This window comes from Sardina pilchardus, chromosome 14, assembly GCF_963854185.1.
Source record: "Sardina pilchardus chromosome 14, fSarPil1.1, whole genome shotgun sequence".
NCBI classification, from domain to species: Eukaryota; Metazoa; Chordata; class Actinopteri; order Clupeiformes; family Clupeidae; genus Sardina; species Sardina pilchardus.
Genome location: NC_085007.1, coordinates 11,619,695 through 11,639,501, shown reverse-complemented (window position 1 = coordinate 11,639,501; position 19,807 = coordinate 11,619,695).

Genomic DNA, 19,807 nt, shown 5'->3' with positions numbered 1-19,807 from the left:
CAGCCTGCTTACCAACATGGGTGCATTTGTGTCGGACTCAGCATGTTTATCCAAGATCAACAATCTTGAAACGGTCCGTTGTTTAAGTGAGACATCATAATTTCCATGAATGGCAACACGTGAGTTTGTCAGCAAAATGGGCTTTTTTGTTTCTATGCTGGAGCGAAAGTGAGAAGGGGAGTGGCTAAGTGCAGAGAGAGGTAGAATTGTGGTATTGCGGTAGAGTTGTATTTTGCTTAATTTAACAATATATTTGTCATTTTTTGTCCAAAAACGACCAAACTTTGCACTGCACTCACGCATGCCATTAGCAAGACCTGTGTCAAATTTTAGGTCAGTCAGATGAGTGGTTCGAGACTTATGCGTGGAACGGACAGACAGACAGACAGAGTGACACACAGCCCTACCTTGAGCATACACTGTATGCCATAGCCACTGTATTGCTGTTCTTACTGCATCTTGAAATGTCTTGAAAGTACACACAGTGTAAACCTCTTTTTGTCCAAAATAAATGGCAAAATCTCTTTAAACCAGCTGTTTAGATACTCAATAGCCTATATGCCTTTTAAAGTTTTGGTGAATTATTGGCACACCAATAATAATGTAGAGTATAAGACGACAGCTCATGTCAGCACATTATTTGTGTAGGCCTATATTTTAAGCTACTATAGGCTACATGTATGACGGTATGATGTGTGTTTTTTTTTCTATCATTATTACTATTAATATATAGGTTCAATTAATGTACATGCCTGTAGCACTTCTGGCAAGTACTATTGCCTAATAGATTCCTACAAGTTTTTTGTCAAGGCAAGTTGCTGCACTGCCAGCTACATCTAATCCAAATATAGAAGGCCAATAATAATAGGATCTATTCTAGTTGGTTGGTAATCCAAATGCAAAAAAAGTATAAAGGCTAAACCAAAACTATGCTAATTGCGATCAGCCACGTTGCTAATAACTACAAAGAAAACGGTGCTGACAGCTACTGCAATAAGGCCATAATTTCCTATACAACTACATAAACAACAGAACATTACTTGAAATTAACTTTACTCACGTAATTGTCTTGCCATAATGGGCAAAGTAGGCTAGTCATTGAAACTTCTGTTACTCTTTCCGACACTTTTAAGACAAGGCTATTTTTGGACATGTTGCGGGAGACATAACGAGCCGATTGATCTGACTATAATCTTGATTTTATTGATGATGTCAGCAGAGCCAGCTTCTATAAGCCATCGCGTGGTGTGCATGATGAACGAACCTTACCAAGCGGTGAACATGCGTAAGGCGTGTGTAAAATATCCGTTTCAGTGCGAATGCAATACAAGCAGGCTATGGTGCGCGCGCACTGCTCCATTGGCTTTGCGTGCGCAGCTTTCTCATATGTCTACACTACAGGCTACTGTCTCATAGACCGTACATTTACGTATTCGGTAATTTCCATACAGAATTATCTTTGATGAAATTATAATCAGACCGTCCAACAGACCCCCCCCCCCCCCCCCTTAAAAAAAACTCATCGGATCTACATGATTCACCCAAGTCCCCCAAACAATCGTGAAAAAGGCGGCATCCGCCAAAAGGCGCGCCGTTTGCATCCCTGTGTTGCACGATATACCGATACTAGAAAGGTATCACGATGCCTTAACGCAAAAAATGATACGATTTCCGACGTTTTTAGTATCGATACTTTATTAAAAATAACTTTCCGTGTCAGTGCAAGAAGCTCCAACTATCAGTCATGCTCCTTGAACGCAGAGGCTAGTGGGCGTGGCTAACTTTCCCCTCTCACACGCAGCCACAGTGTGTGCACGCAGCAGGCTGTGAGTGAGCGAGAGGGAGAGAGATGGCTACAGGTTCAGGAGCGCCTGCCGACCATCCTCGGCTTGCTAATCAAATAGACGGGCGAACTGAAGTCTGGAGCTATTTCGCATGTGTCGACAGTGAAGGCAAGCCCACAGACACAAGAGATGTAAACAAAAGCATGCAGGCAACGTCCAACTTCGCACAGCACCTTGCGGACAGACATCCCGACCTTTACAAAGAATTCAAAGACCGAGAGGTCAGCGAATGTGATTGAAAACACCATGATCAGCCCCAATCGTATCCACAAACTATAGCCTAAGTGAAACGAGTGTGGTGTAGGCTATCCTGTAGGCTAGTTGGAAAACAATTTTTTCAACACTGAATTTTGACGAGGCATAACTAGTGCTGGGCGGTATACCGGTTCACACCGAATACCGGTGTATATTTTCGTAATGATATGAATTTTTAATATACCGCCATACCGGTGTATTTGATTACACTGTGGGCGGAATGCTGCGTCGCGCGTCATTGTTTCAGACGGGACCCTTTTCAGTGTTGCGCTTCTAAACACGCATGGTGAAAGTAAACAGTGGAGCCTGTAGCACAAGATACCTCACGTTTTCCCTTTAATTATGATGCTGAAGGCTTAATTTTTCCTTGGGTGTTGCACAGAATATCTTAAATTGTCCCCCTAGTTAACGAAAAGCGTTACTGGTCTTAATAACCTACATTGAAAGGGATTTTCCAGTAGGCAAAAAAAAAAAGAGATTGTTCACCGCTGTAACTAGCTAGCTGGCTAGTAGGCGAACCCACCGAACACAGGAATACTTTATGATCTTATAATTCATCTTACCTTAATAACATTCGCTGAAATTATCCAAGTAGCAAGTAAAGCATGTTACAGACATGAACTGAACAATACTAGCTGGTTAGTTAGTCATGATCTTGACTGTCATCAGTGCACTGAAACGAACTTTTGTGTTTACATTTTGCTTAGCGAACCGTAACATGATAGGCTAACAAGACATCCACGTGAATTCTGTAAACGTTAGCCTACCACTAACGTTATGTGTAGAGCACACAATAACAACACGGCATGATTCTGATGGGCCTATTTGACAGAGTAGGCATATTAGCGGAGCAGTCTCTTCACTTAGTCACACTTGTTTTATATTTCCTTTTTATATTTACTTGAAAACAGTGTACTTGGGCTTGAACTTGAAGCATAAGTATTTGCACTACTTTTTGTGTAGGTTTGTGCAATTTGCATAGTAAAAGTTCTGTATTTTGACTGCAATTGCCCATTAGAATCATGATGCCTCTTTGTAAACAGCATCATGGCCATGCAACCTGTAATACTACTACTAGTGTGGAATTATTCTACAATATTCACTCATTATGACAGTAAAATAGGCCATCCTAAGTCAATCTACTGCAGTAATTCCTTGGTCAACCCATAGAAAATGTTGCGAACACTTGATTATGCATGGAAAAAAAATACCGTCATATACCGTGAAACCGTCAGAATTTTGAAAAATACCGTGATATACATTTTTGGCCATACCGCCCAGCACTAGGCATAACGACGACCGTAAGCATAGAAACCTCCTTGACGGAGGTAATGTTTTCATTGGGGTTTGCTGTTTGTCTGTCTGTTTGCAAGATGACTCAATGTTCACGCTGATAACTTGTAACTTTATCATAACTTGCAAACGATCTATTTCACATTCAATCAGTTCTGGTAATATTTATCATGGCATGTAGTCTGCCTTTTTCATTATTTCTTAGATATGAGCTAGGCTACAAACTCTCTAGAGCCCATAGCCAGAATGTATAGCGTCCAAACATTAATCTAAGCAGGCTAGACCTCATGTAGGTGTCATCAGATGGCACACTGAGTAGTAGGCTAACCTGCTTATAATTGTAACACTTGTAATTTGTAACAAACAATAAAAAAAACTATGGACTAAAAAATAATGAACGTGCAGTGACTTTATGATGAGCTCAGAATTGACCTGCACACTAGTGTATTAAATTAAACTCACATTTCTCTACACCTGGTGGAGGTTTGCGTCCTACTAAGCATATTGTCTGGATATAACAATTATAAATTAAAGCTGCGAGCAGCAATGTGGGGGCCAAGCTTTGGAAATTTGGAAAGACAACCCCCCCTCCGCCCCTCCCCCTGTGACCACCATAGAGGAGTATTTGTGTGCTTTTGTCTGGGCTTGAGAGAGAGAGAGAGAGATGAAAGCGTTACTGAAAAACAAACTGACTTTCTGTGATTCTAGCGCCCCCCTAGTGGTCAAAAGACATGACATGGGAGAGTGGGCGTGTGCAAATGGAACCCACCCCCACGACCACCATAGAGGAGGGTGTGCGTGCTTGTGTCTGGGTGAGAGAGCGAGAGAGATGAAAGCATTAATGAAAAATGAGCTGACTTCCTGTGATTCTAGCACCCACCTAGTGGTCAAAAGACATGAAATGGGAGAGTGGGCGTGTGCAAATGGAACCCCCCCCCCCACGACCACCATAGAGGAGGGTGTGTGTGCTTGTGTCTGGGTTAGAGAGCGAGAGATATGAAAGCATTAATGAAAAATGAGCTGACTTCCTGTGATTCTAGCACCCCCCTAGTGGTCAAAAGACATGAAATGGGAGAGTGGCCATGTGCAAATGGAACCCCTCCCCCCTACGACCACCATAGAGGAGGGTGTGTGTGCTTGTGTCTGGGTTAGAGAGCGAGAGAGATGAAAGCATTAATGAAAAATGAGCTGACTTCCGGTGATTATAGCGCCCCCCTAGTGGTCAAAAGACATGAAATGGGAGAGTGGGCGCGTGCAAATGGAACCCCCCCCCCCACGACCACCATAGAGGAGGGTGTGTGTGCTTGTGTCTGGGTTTGAGACAGAGAGAGAGTGGATGTGAAGAAAATAGGCAAAATTAATTTCTATTTTTTTTGTTTTTGTGTGTGTGTCCTTGGGATGTGTTCCTAAGTCCACTTACCAAGTTTGTTGTCGATAGGTGAAAGTGTTGTTTATTATAGCGCCCCTAGTGTTCAAACGTCACCAAATTTAGTGTAGGTCCTCCGGATGTGCTCACAAGTCCACGTACCAAGTTTGGTGTTGATACGAGAAAGTTTTACTAATTATAGCGCCCCTAGTGGTCAGAGTGCACCAAATGTATTGTACGTCCTCAGGGTGGGGTCCCAAGTCCATATACCAAGTTTGGTTTCGATACGTGTAAGCATCGCTGAGATATGAGCCTACTTCCTGTTACTATAGCGCCCCCATAGTTGTCAATGGGCACCAAAGTTGTTGAGGCTTCTCTTAATTGGGTTCTGAGCCCATGTTCTAAGTTTGGTCTTGATACGTGAAAGCCTTGCAGAGATATAGGTTCACTTCCTGTGTGGCGGCTTCGCAGCCAAATTGGATTGGCTGTTACAGGCGAGCACGTCCGTCAATTGTTCCATAAAGCGATGCAATGATAAGTCATGGTCTGAAGATTGTCTGTGCAAATTTTGGTGAGAATCGGATGAAATCTCTGACCTGTGAAACTTTTTGAAAGTTTTGATCTTGGTCTGTTGGTGGCGCTACAGTGTTTGTGGAAAAATCTTGTTAATTGGTGGGTGGGGCTATGCCTTTTGCGTTAATACACTGAGCAAGTTTCAGCTTGATAGGTCTAAGCATTTGAGAGTTATTTGCATTAATGTTGTTGAAAAATTGATGAATTTTGACCTGTTGGTGGCGCTGGAGTTTTGGGCTCTGGGGTCTGAAAATTGAGGTATGTGGTCATTGGCTTAGGGAGAATAAGTGTACCAAATATCCCAACTTGTTACTGTATGGTTCTTTGCTTACATAGAGAATAGGTTCACATGCTGTTTTTTGGTGCGTCACCAACTTTGATTGGCTGTGACAGGCAAACGCTTATGAATATTTATTAACAAAGTGATAAGTCTTGAGTGGCCTTGTCTGAAGGTCATGTGTGACAAGTTTGGTGAGAATCGGATGAAATCTCTGACCTGTGAAACTTTTTGAAAGTTTTGACCTTGGTCTATTGGTGGCGCTACAGCGTTTGTGGAAAAGTCTTGTTAATTGGTGGGTGGGGCTATACCTATTGCGTTAATGTACTGAGCAAGTTTCAGCTTGATAGGTCTAAGCATTTTAGAGTTATTTGCATTAATGTTGTTGAAAAATTGATGAATTTTGACCTGTTGGTGGCGCTGGAGTTTTGGGCTCTGGGGTCTGAAAATTGAGGTATGTGGTCATTGGCTTAGGGAGAATAAGTGTACCAAATATCCCAACTTTTTACTGTATGGTTCTTTGGTTACATAGAGAATAGGTTCACATGCTGTTTTTTGGTGCGTCACCAACTTTGATTGGCTGTGACAGGCAAACGCTTATGAATATTTATTAACAAAGTGATAAGTCTTGAGTGGCCTTGTCTGAAGGTCATGTGTGACAAGTTTGGTAAGAAATGGACAAAATGTGAGACCTGGGTAACTTTTAGAAAAATTCAGCCTGACCTGTTGGTGGCGCTGGAGTTTTGGGGTTTGTTGTCTGTAAATTTAATAGATTCGGGCAAATTTGAAGTTGAATGAGTGTGCCAAATTTCAGAACTCTGGAGTGTATGGTTGGATGGGAAATGGGCAATGTGTAATAATAATAATAATTAAAGCTGCGAGCAGCAATGTGGGGGCCAAGCTTTGGAAATTTGGAAAGACAACCCCCCCTCCGCCCCTCCCCCTGTGACCACCATAGAGGAGTATTTGTGTGCTTTTGTCTGGGCTTGAGAGAGAGAGAGAGAGATGAAAGCGTTACTGAAAAATGAGCTGACTTTCTGTGATTATAGCGCCCCCATAGTGGTCAAAAGACATGACATGGGAGAGTGGGCATGTGCAAATGGAACCCCCCCCCCACGACCACCATAGAGGAGGGTGTGTGTGCTTGTGTCTGGGTTAGAGAGCGAGAGATATGAAAGCATTAATGAAAAATGAGCTGACTTCCTGTGATTCTAGCACCCCCCTAGTGGTCAAAAGACATGAAATGGGAGAGTGGCCGTGTGCAAATGGAACCCCTCCCCCCCTACGACCACCATAGAGGAGGGTGTGTGTGCTTGTGTCTGGGTTAGAGAGCGAGAGAGATGAAAGCATTAATGAAAAATGAGCTGAATTCCTGTGATTATAGCGCCCCCCTAGTGGTCAAAAGACATGAAATGGGAGAGTGGGCGCGTGCAAATGGAACCCCCCCCCCCCCCACGACCACCATAGAGGAGGGTGTGTGTGCTTGTGTCTGGGTTTGAGAGAGAGAGAGATGAAAGCATTAATGAAAAATAAGCTGACTTCCTGTGATTATAGCACCCCCCTAGTGGTCAAAAGACATGACATGGGAGAGTGGGCGTGTGCAAATGGAACCCCCCCCCCCCTCGACCACCATAGAGGAGGGTGTGTGTGCTTGTGTCTGGGATTGAGACAGAGAGAGAGTGGATGTGAAGAAAATAGGCAAAATTAATTTCTATTTTTTTTGTTTTTGTGTGTGTGTCCTTGGGATGTGTTCCTAAGTCCACTTACCAAGTTTGTTGTCGATAGGTGAAAGTGTTGTTTATTATAGCGCCCCTAGTGTTCAAACGTCACCAAATTTAGTGAAGGTCCTCCGGATGTGCTCACAAGTCCACGTACCAAGTTTGGTGTTGATACGAGAAAGTTTTACTAATTATAGCGCCCCTAGTGGTCAGAGTGCACCAAATGTATTGTACGTCCTCAGGGTGGGGTCCCAAGTCCATATACCAAGTTTGGTTTCGATACGTGTAAGCATCGCTGAGATATGAGCCTACTTCCTGTTACTATAGCACCCCCACAGTTGTCAATGGGCACCAAAGTTGTTGAGGCTTCTCTTAATTGGGTTCTGAGCCCATGTTCAAAGTTTGGTCTTGATACGTGAAAGCCTTGCAGAGATATAGGTTCACTTCCTGTGTGGCGGCTTCGCCGCCAAATTGGATTGGCTGTTACAGGCGAGCACTTCCGTCAATTGTTCCATAAAGCAATGCAATGATAAGTCATGGTCTGAAGATTGTCTGTGCAAATTTTGGTGAGAATCGGATGAAATCTCTGACCTGTGAAACTTTTTGAAAGTTTTGATCTTGGTCTATTGGTGGCGCTACAGCGTTTGTGGAAAAGTCTTGTTAATTGGTGGGTGGGGCTATACCTATTGCGTTAATGTACTGAGCAAGTTTCAGCTTGATAGGTCTAAGCATTTTTGAGTTATTTGCATTAATGTTGTTGAAAAATTGATGAATTTTGACCTGTTGGTGGCGCTGGAGTTTTGGGCTCTGGGGTCTGAAAATTGAGGTATGTGGTCATTGGCTTAGGGAGAATAAGTGTACCAAATGTCCCAACTTTTTACTGTATGGTTCTTTGGTTACATAGAGAATAGGTTCACATGCTGTTTTTTGGTGCGTCACCAACTTTGATTGGCTGTGACAGGCAAACGCTTATGAATATTTATTAACAAAGTGATAAGTCTTGAGTGGCCTTGTCTGAAGGTCATATGTGACAAGTTTGGTGAGAATCGGATGAAATCTCTGACCTGTGAAACTTTTTGAAAGTTTTGACCTTGGTCTATTGGTGGCGCTACAGCGTTTGTGGAAAAGTCTTGTTAATTGGTGGGTGGGGCTATACCTATTGCGTTAATGTACTGAGCAAGTTTCAGCTTGATAGGTCTAAGCATTTTAGAGTTATTTGCATTAATGTTGTTGAAAAATTGATGAATTTTGACCTGTTGGTGGCGCTGGAGTTTTGGGCTCTGGGGTCTGAAAATTGAGGTATGTGGTCATTGGCTTAGGGAGAATAAGTGTACCAAATATCCCAACTTTTTACTGTATGGTTCTTTGGTTACATAGAGAATAGGTTCACATGCTGTTTTTTGGTGCGTCACCAACTTTGATTGGCTGTGACAGGCAAACGCTTATGAATATTTATTAACAAAGTGATAAGTCTTGAGTGGCCTTGTCTGAAGGTCATGTGTGACAAGTTTGGTAAGAAATGGACAAAATGTGAGACCTGGGTAACTTTTAGAAAAATTCAGCCTGACCTGTTGGTGGCGCTGGAGTTTTGGGGTTTGTTGTCTGTAAATTTAATAGATTCGGGCAAATTTGAAGTTGAATGAGTGTGCCAAATTTCAGAACTCTGGAGTGTATGGTTGGCTGGGAAATGGGCAATGTGTAATAATAATAATAATAATAATAAGAATACGTACAATCACTATGGGTTGCCTCGCAGCTTCGCTGCTTGGCCCCCAATTATGGTCTTTGAAAGTCAGACAATCAAACTCATGAAATATTAAAGTAGGCTAACTTGTCCACTCCCTACAGGAAAGGTTAAAGAAAAGTGGCCGGCAAATATGTTAACAAACAAGAGATTATGCTCATACTATAGCCTACTGGGGAATAATAATAATTATTTTTATTAGTGTAATTTGCTAAAAAAAAAAAAAAAAACCCGGACAGGAACAAGCTGGTTAAAGTGAAACCGAACCAGACCATTATTGATCTTTTTTTCAGATACTGTATTTTAGAATTTCACCGTGGTATCGGTTCAGTATCGACTATCGAGGTATTTATGGTAGGTATCGAATCGAAGTCATAATTTTGGTATCGTGACAACACTACTGTAGATAGAAGATAGATAGATAGATAGATAGATAGATAAATAGATAGATAGATAGATGGCCAGATCAGTTCATTGGGCGCCAGGGATGTCTATCAAATGCGTCTGTGCATAGCTCATGGTCTTGCTTTCTCCCTTGTTCTGTGATTGGTTGCCAACATCAAGAGAAAATGTGGGTGTTCGTTTCCAGACTGCCTTAGCAGCGTGAATGAAATCACCGCGTAAGGCAGGATGGGAACACCCAGGCTAAGTGGCTAGCCAGGCATGGACTGGCCATAGGGCATACCGGGCAATGCCCGGTGGGCCGACGCATATATTTGGGCCGAGGCTGTCATAATTTAATAATAATAAAAAAATATTAGGCTCATTTACATAGCGTACGGCTGCAACGGTAGCGAATCGCGGCCCATTGGTTGACTGCCTCAATGGGCATTGGGCTAGTCCAATGAAATCTCAGGCCCCTCCCTGTCTCCCTCCCGGCCTCATCTCCCTCTTGAATGTTCGACCGGAGTTTGAGACCGTCTGTATATGAAAATGTACATAGACAAACCACAAATAAAAAGCGCAAGGGGGGCGCAGAGAAGTTGCGAGATAAAAGGCAAAAGCCTACAAGTGTGGATGCCGCAAAAATGTGCTAAAATTACAGAAATGTTTGCCACCACAAGTTCAAACAGGGCCGTCGACATAGCAGGAGTGCAGAAGCAGCCCCGAGTGCACAGGTTGTCAAAGAGGCACATGCGAGTGAGCAACAGAGTAGTTACACAGAGGAAGGAGTAGATATTCAAATTGATTCGGAGGAGGAGGAAGAGGTGAGAGATGTGACCCAGCAGGGACAGATTGAGGAGGTCGGAATAGCCACCGTGAGCCCGGTAAGAAGTATAGCCGAAAAGTTGGCTGAACTTTTTGGGCGCACAACGAACATTTAAAAGTTTGAAATCTGCGACTGCTGTTCCCCTTGCTTCTTTTAGATGTAACCTGTTACCTGCCTACTATGTAGGATTCAGCACCCAGTTAAGCAAAACAAAGTTTTATAGTGTGAGCGCGTCTTTTTGTGTGGTTTGTGTGTAGCCTACCCCTCTCGCATGCATTTGAATTGCGATACCCATCAAATTAACGAGTTGTGGGCTTAAGAACGCAATCAACCCTCTGAAATCTTAAGACAGTCACGATTGGTCGAAATTGTTGTCAATCTTGACGCAGTAGGCTACAACAAGCAAACTATCAAATTTCTTTGCGCAGACAAGCAGACACCCATAAACAGACATGCAGTCAGACGCAATGAAACAGGAATGGTGATAGCCCATGGAATTAACAATGAAAATGTTTTGGGATGTGTAGCCTATAGGCTACATCTTCACTAAATAGTATCAAGGTGAATTGTTGGCTAAAACTATGCAAATGCTCAACATAGGAAATTATAGCAGGTTTTATTTAGTGAAGCATTTAATAGCATATGAGTTTTGTGCACAACTTCATCCTTGCTGGTTTAGAGGTCACTCTAGTGGGTGCGTGGTTGTGTGTGCGTGTGTGTGTGTGTGTGTGTGTGTGTGTGTGTGTGTGTGTGTGTGTGTGTGTGTGTGTGTGTCAAGTCAAGTCAAGTCACTTTATTTATATAGCACATTTAAAACAACAGCCGTTGACCCAAAGTGCTTCACAGGTAAAGTTATCTTGCAAAAAAGCATTAACAAAAGGAGAATATACATTATAAATGTCAAAACTGACAAGAAGGCACAAGCCAGAGATAAAAGTTACAATGCTCATAAACTAAAGATAAAGCATAATAATGAATAAATGAGTGAATGAGTAAATAAATAGACAAATAAATACATAAAAGGGCTATTAAAAAGTGCAAAATAAGGAAGTACTAAAAAGCAATAAAAATAAATAAATAACAGATAAATCTACAAAAATAAAAGGACCAGAAACAATAAGAAAACAAAAGTAATTTAAACAGAGCTAAAAGCAAGGGTAAAAAGATGGGTTTTCAGGCTAGACTTAAAACTGGAGATGGTTTTGCAGGACTTGACATGGGAAGGGAGGCTATTCCAAAGTTTGGGGCCAGTAACTGAGAAAGCCCTGTCTCCTCTAGTTTTAAGACGAGCATGTGGGACTGTGAGGAGTTGCTGAGAAGATGACCTGAGTGACCTTGGGGCAGAGTAAGGGGTTAAAAGCTCTGTAATGTAAGAAGGGGCTAATCCATTAAGAGCTTTAAAAACAAACAGTAACATTTTAAAATCAATTCTAAATTTGACAGGAAGCCAATGTAGGTTTGCCAGGACAGGTGTGATGTGGTCCCTTTTCTTAGTTCCTGTTAAAAGTCTGGCAGCAGCATTTTGGACTAACTGAAGCTTTGAAATGTTCGAGTGGGTCAGACCAGAGTATAGGGAATTACAGTAGTCGAGGCGGGATGTGATAAAAGCATGTATGACAGTTTCAAGATCATTGTGAGATAAAAAAGGTTTAAGCTTAGCTATGGTCCTTAAATGATAAAAGCTGCCCTTCACCACACTGCTCACTTGTTTGTTAAAATTCAGTGAACTATCGACTAGGACACCAAGATTTTTGACTATCGGGTGAAGATTTGCAGATAGGGGGCCTAGTGCACTGGTCGAGCTGTTGACGATGGTGGGGGGGCCAAATAAAATGATTTCAGTTTTACTGTCGTTGAGTTGGAGAAAATTGCTAGCCATCCAGGATTTGATATCATTGAGGCAGTTTAGCAAGTGACTGATTGAGCAAGCACTACCTGGTGTTATTGGCAAGTAAAGCTGAGTGTCATCTGCATAGCAATGGTATTGAATATTGTATTTTTGAAAGATTGAGCCGAGAGGAAGCATGTACAAAGAAAATAAAAGGGGGCCTAAAATTGAACCCTGGGGAACACCACACCTTATGGGAGCAGTGGATGAAGAGCAGTTACCTAAAACAACTGAGAAAGACCTGTCCTTCAGATAGGAGGTGAACCAATTTAAAATTGGACCTTGTAAGCCTACTCTGCCCTCCAGGCGTTTTAAAAGAATGTCATGGTCAATTGTGTCAAATGCTGCACTAAGATCAAGCAAAACTAAAATGGCACAAGACCCAGAGTCAACACAAAGCAGGATGTCATTAAGAACTTTCAACAGTGCAGATTCAGTACTATGCAGAGTTCTAAAACCAGACTGAAATTTCTCAAGGATATTAAAAGTGTTCAAATAAGGAGTGAGCTGAGAGAAGACAACCTTTTCAAGGATCTTGGAAATAAAAGGTAACTTGGAGATGGGTCTGTAGTTCTTAAGGTGTGTGTGTGTGTGTGTGTGTGTGTGTGTGTGTGTGTGTGTGTGTGTGTGAGAGAGAGAGAGAGAGAGAGAGAGAGAGAGAGAGAGAGAGAGAGAGAGAGTATAATAATAATTAATGTTTTTTTTGGCAAGGGTAGGCTAGCCTACTCGCTTCCATGCAGGCTGCGGTTTACTTAAATATTTTCTACAAACAAACCAGTGTGCACATGCTTTATCGTGTAAATTATCATGGTGGGCCACTATGGCCAAAAATGCCCGGGCCGTTTTTTGGTCCCAGTCCAGCCCTGTGGCTAGCCTATTCGTTCAAGACACCGTTGGGCTCAAATTGACATCAGTGTAAGATTTTGACCACAACGGAGTTTATCTACCTCTTGTTGGAGTTTATCCACCTCTCAAAAGATTCACAATGGCAAGTTTTAGCATTCAAAAAGCACACTGTATTATCCACATTCACAATATGTAAATTCACCAACACTCTAGGAACAATTTAATACCACTGGTATTTGTATAAACTTTATAACCTCCACCATCATCAAACATGTTCTCAATGCCTTTTTAAAGCACTACACCCCTGGTTATGACCGCTGCTAGCGTAGCAGTCATTTAGGAGTTACCAACATTTTTTTCCCCCGTCATCAATTTCCTGAATTTATGTTGAAGAATTCCAGGGACACCGAAGCACCAGGGCACATGAAACTTGCCGGGCACTTAGCCCCATTAGACTTTTAACCCTAGAGATGGAAAAGTCCAGCTTCAGAAAGTAAAAGTCCAATCATGTTTTGGTTTTATCTGCACTTAACACAAGTGATCTCATCAATTAGCTGCTCTTGGTGGCAGAAGAATTGTGCACAGATATGTAGCAGGACTTTTACTCTCTGAAGCTGGACTTTTCCACCTCTGCTTAATCCCACATACATTTACACACAAAAGTTGCAAAAGTAGGGGATGGAGTAGGAGATTGGCACAAATTGAGAAGCGTGATTTCTCCTTCTCACTCGGGCTGAGGCGGTATATTGACATCATAGAATAGGCCTACTGTGGTATGGAAGTCTATGGTAACCATACGGTGTATATTTGCCTAATACCGATAAGAACTGCAACTGAATGGATGTAAAGTGTCCGCCAAAGGAGGAAACCCATGTTTGCCCTCCTCAAGAACACAATCCTAAACTTTTCCCAACCATTATAAAATGCACTATCAAACCAGTTCTCGACCTCCATTGGTAACTACTCACTTAAAGACAGAAATACACATATCATACACCAGGAAGCTATTTTTTGTTTGTTTTTAGAGACAATTATCATACTGCAACTGTTTCTTATCATTGTTATCCAAGTCCACAATACTATAACCACGGTACTTGATAAGCAAATTGTAGGGTAATGCAGTTCTGATCCAGCAGAGCAAGAACCAAAAATAAATAATTCCGAAACCTTCTTAATGCTACGTTGTATACATTAAGCTTCCACTGATGTTGACGTGTGCCCTGAAACTTTCGTAGCTAGCTATACCCTATGTATGTCATATGTTCAAGGTTGGATTGGACATGTTAATGTCATGTCATGTTAGTGACAGTGCACTTACTGCCAAAGGAAGACCTATGATGCATCACATTTTGTGCTTCATTAAAAAAAAAAACGGGGAAAAAATATCACAACAAATTAATTTCCACATTTCCACACATATTCACACATTTCTTTTTAGGATCACTTGCACTGTCTTGCCAATCAAACAGAGTCAACAATTGACATGGATTTAGACCTGACCCAGACAAACACTGACACTACACTGCAAACTCTGAACATGAAGCAATGATTAGAATAATGATCAGGATGATGCTGCAGTTTACCTTGGTGATTTTGCAAACTTGTCTGCTTAAATAATCACTTTATGTTGCTAAGCTGTCTTCAGAACACTCTCAAAATGCTGATTAATCTAAAACTACAGGACAAGTGCAGGACAAATGCATCCTGTATGTCTCAGTGCTAAGCAGAGCTATTTCTGAATAGCCACCAGAGTGATTAGCAGATATGGTGCTTAGTTTCAGACCAATGCTTGATCTCATTTATAAATACTCTCAAATAATTTCCTTTCGGCTTAAGTGCCCCCCGTCAACAAAGTATCCCCTGACTATCACTGTTGACTTTTTGACTAATTGAACTGACACACACACAAAATATCCTTCTAAGGGAAAAGGCGGCAGGGTGCCAGATTACCAGTCCAGCCTTGCCTTTATGTTGTGTTGTATAAACAAGTCTCTCCTTTAGATTTGTATTAATACACTGTCATTTGTGTATCTAAAGAACAGCTGTTCAGAAATTCAAAAACAAAGCCATGTACAAATAGCGTGTGATATAAAGGTTTAAAGTCCTCAACATTTGACATGATGTACAGTATTAGTACCATATTATTCATACCAAATTTTGTGAAATTCTGTTCATGGATGTGTGGAAAGTAACAGAACACTGAAAACAGGTATAGCAAGGGCCACAATTGAAAACCCTGCCTTTAACAGGCATGGAAAAAGTTGCATTGAAATGAAGAACAATCACATGATGAAGAAGAAGGAGTGGTGGGGGTGAAGAATTCACTCTGTGTCTGTAAAAATATGAAAAAACATGTAATGTAAGTTACTGCAAGCATTATTTCAATATAATATCACAGATTGTATTTAAGTAAAGTGATATTTAGCAGACACTTTTATCCAAAGTAACATGAGCTTGCAATGGTAGGAATCAAACGTGGGTCACCCAATTATTATTATTATTATTATTATTATGGTTCCTCTGAGGGAATGAAGATGGCAGTGGAAGCGTTCTGTGAGGGGCACTGCGGTGATCCAGGTGATGCGCTGCACTGACCACAGACACCGATTCCTCCAGGGGCTCCCCCCTCCGGGCCCAGAATGGCTACAACCCTCTCCTTCTCAGCAGTGATGGGAGGCAGACTGGTCCGCTCCCTTTCCCTTCCCAGGGTTGCAGCCTTCCATGTGACACTGGAGTTCCCTTCACTTGCCCCTGATGTCTTCAGGTGTTCCTTTGAACCCAACGCCTAGCCTGGAAAACCAGCGCCAACTGCTGGACGGCAAAATGTTTTGCCTGCATTTGGGTCTGGCCTCGGACCACTGTACATTTTGAAAACACTGCCCTGAATCTGGCAGATGGCAACTAAACCAATCACAACGCAGAGATGTGTTTTGAATCAACGCGGGCGGGGCAGAGGGCTCTGGGGCGGGGTTTTGAGGGAGCGTTGGCCTATAGGCACAGACACGGTTTGAAAGACAACGGGTTGTGCTCATCAACAATGTTCCGTTGTATCCATTCATCGGAGCCAGACTAAATTAGACATCCAATCCATTTAGGCTGGTTTACCAACGCCCACTTTATTGACTTTATCTGTAATGTGCTGCCACATCGCCTTCTTGGCAGCATTGGTTTTTAGCTATTTTTAATTTACAAAAAAAGAGCATGCCCTACATACGTAGCTCACGTAGCTCATTTCAGTAAATGAGAGGGCATTATTTACATTAAAGTGTTTTAGAAGGAAGAAATGTTAGGCATATGTGTTAGGTATATACTGTTTGTGTTAGGCAGTGTTGGGCAACTTTCATCAAATACATATTCTACTGTAAATGTAGATTATGCTCCATGCAGCTTGTTACACATCCAGTGCAGGACTGAGCTAACAACAGTAGAATGTAATAGGCACAGTGGTGGCTCATAACATAATGCAAGGAACAATCATAGCCAGAATTTTGTTGAAACTTTAGGCCTACTTAAAAATCAAGAAAGCCCACTAAGCACTTATAACCTAAAGCCTAAATATATGACAACATACACATAAACCTATTGTTAGCAAATAGCACAGTTTACTTAAGCTGATCAATATTAATTGCGCCTATTAAATGTAAGTGTCAAAAAATGTCAAAATACGCATCTAGTGTCTGTCTGGTGGCTCAACAGTAATGTGGAAAGACTGCTTGAGACACCAGAGTTTGCAACCTACTGTACTTCTTCATATCACTTTGGAGTAAGAGTTGACCTACGACATACATGATGAAGCACAAGAGTGCTTGCACCAGCGCACGTTTAGTCCCAAATCGCAAACAGCGGATTAGCCAAGGGCAGTGAACTAATTGCTTCCCAAATAGCATTTTTCTAACACTGGCAATCCTTTACCAGGGGAAGTCTTAACAAGCTGCTGACTACTAAATATGCACAACATGACAAGACACTGACAAAACCTCTCCACATCACAGGCTTGACTGTTTTCTTCAGTCATCTGATGTTACATGCAGCTGCTCGCTGTTCTACAGCACAAAGTCCTGACCTCAACCTAACTTCAAGAGTGGACAATTAAGTTCATACAGTATGTGAGTCAAGGCATGTGACTCAATACTTTTGGCAATATAGTGTATGAACAGCAAGCAGCTGCATGTAACAGCAGATGACTGAAGAAAACAGTCAAGCCTGTGACGTGGAGAGGTTTTGGCAGTGCTGTGAGCTCCACAGCTTCTCTCCTTGTCATGTTATTAATACTTAGTAGTCAGCAGCTTGTTAAGACTTCCCCTCGTAAGTAATGTTTGCCAGTGTTACAGCCAGCTTTCAAACCTCTTCCTAAGCATTTACTGCTGGCAGTATCCTGTAATAAGTTGTTCTAAATAGGTCCTATGTTTCTGAAATGTTCCCACTTCCCATCCTTACTAATCATTTCCATGCATAAACAAAGCTGTATCTTTGTGGTAATACTTTTTCTTATGTGTGTGTGCCTGACCAAACCAAATATATTATTTAAATCTAAAATTTTATCGTAACAACAAAACAAATAAAGCAGCATCTTAATGGTGGTATGAAAATACAATAAATATTGTGTTGTTAAAGCATAAAACAGACATTAAGAAACACTTTCATAATCTGTAAACATACAGTATGGCCACAATCTTGCCAACTTTGAAAGTTAACCATCTGTTACAATACTTTATCATGTACTGTAAGGCCTCTAATGAAACTATAAGACCATTTCTGTTGTTAGATAAATCCAGTGTCATTTTTTTTCAAGTTGCAGTGGCCTTTACAGCACTTATTGTCCCACACACTCAGCCAAATTATTTCAGTAGTGTGCATTCAGGTATATAAATAATTATAATAAAAAAAATGTTTCCTTACCCCTTGGATCGCAAAGCTGTCCCTTTTGGCCATAACCAGTTGCGTGCAAGCAGCTGCCAGATTGTAACTATACCACTAAGACCTTGTCCCATACAAGGCTATATGGGGTGTGTCAAATCCAGTTACTTATTCACACACGCATCTGAACATGGCAGCTTTGACAACCACATTTTGCTGTGGCTACATTTATTTCTGACAACTGCAACAGTTGCAAGATCAGTGGCTGGGCCACTCAGCATTGGTGAGATTACATTTACACTGGGCAAAGACCCATTTTGTAACACCGAGTTTAACACGGTTTTAAACTGGAGATAGTTGGGAGATGGAGTTTAAAACCGTATTAAACTCCAAACTAGACAGAGCAATTGCCCCTACGTATATGTCATTGCTAGAGATGCACCGATTGCAATTTTTTGGAGTTTGACCGGCCGATACCGATTTTAGCCGATTCCGATTTAATTTCTTCTAACCACTTTACAGCACAAACAAAGAGTTATTTTCTAGCCTATATTTTCTTTAATACAACATGTTAGAAATGTAATCAACTTATCAATGGCTGGTAGAAAAATGTGAATAGACAGATTCTTCTTCAAGTCTTCTTCAGCTGCATTAATCCCAGTGTGGTACATTCATTTCACACATGTAGAAATGCACTAGGAACACTATTTATTTTCTTCTCACATCTATATGCAATATCCAACTGTAAATATCTTCAGAATACTGATAACTGAAGTTAGTGCTACATAGGCTGAGATGTTGGAAAATGACAACAAAAAAAAAACTAATTTTGAGAAGCCTTAACACAGCAAATGACATACATTCTCAGTCCACACTCTTCTTTGAACTTTCGCGATTGCTTGCGGATACTAAGGAAGTGTCCATATTTGGATGGCATAACGTCATGCAGGAGAAACACAGCTTTCCAACGACACCACGCATGATATGTTTTGTATCACGGCCGCGGTAGTTTATGACACGTTAGAATGCTAACTTTTGGCGAATTTAGAAGAAATATACAGGCGTGATCAGACAAAAGGTAATGAAATAAACCTCTAAATGTGTAAATCGGACTTAGTTGTTGTAATAGTGTGAAAGAATACATGATAAGTTGGCAAACCGAAGCAAAACTATGTTTATTCCTGCCGTGTCTCGCCTTAAGTTGAGTAAAGGCTATGTCGCTGCTTATTGATAGCGCTTGTGGTTCAGCTGTGGGCACGCAATTAGCGGCAAGGACGGGCTTTGATGAGCGCTGTAACCTGAAGTGACAGCTTAGTATACTGTAGTAAATTCCACGCAATATGGCAAAGTTGGCCCCTTAGTTCCAGTGAAAGGAACTCTGAATGCTTCAGCGTCAACAAAGAGATTTTTTTTTTTTTTGGGACAGTTTGGGGATCGCCCCTTCCTGTTCCAACATGACTGTGCACCAGTGCACAACACAAGGTCCGTAAAGAGTTTGGTGTGGATGAACTTGACTGGCCTGCACAAAGTGCAGTACCTCAACCCAGTAGAACACCTTTGGGCCGAATTTGAGTGGAGACTGAGAGCCAGTCTCCTCGTCCAACATCAGTGTGTGACCTCACAAACGCGGTTCTTGAGGTGCCTTCAGGTCACCCTTGGCTAGTCTCCGGTATGCCATTTTTCTCCGGGACTGGTACCCTTTTCCTTCTTTTGCTAGCCAGTGTTGGTCAGCGTACCATCCCACCGCTGCCACCAAATGTGAGGGACCGAGCATCACCCCAATCATCATCCAAATAGCACAATGGTTCAAGCTCAAAGCAACAATACAGTACCTTGTACATAGCCTCACAACAAGCTAGTACTCACTCTCACTCTCGCTCTCCCCAAATGAGGCCCTCTTAAATAGTCCAAGGCATTAGGCTAAATTGGCCCATTC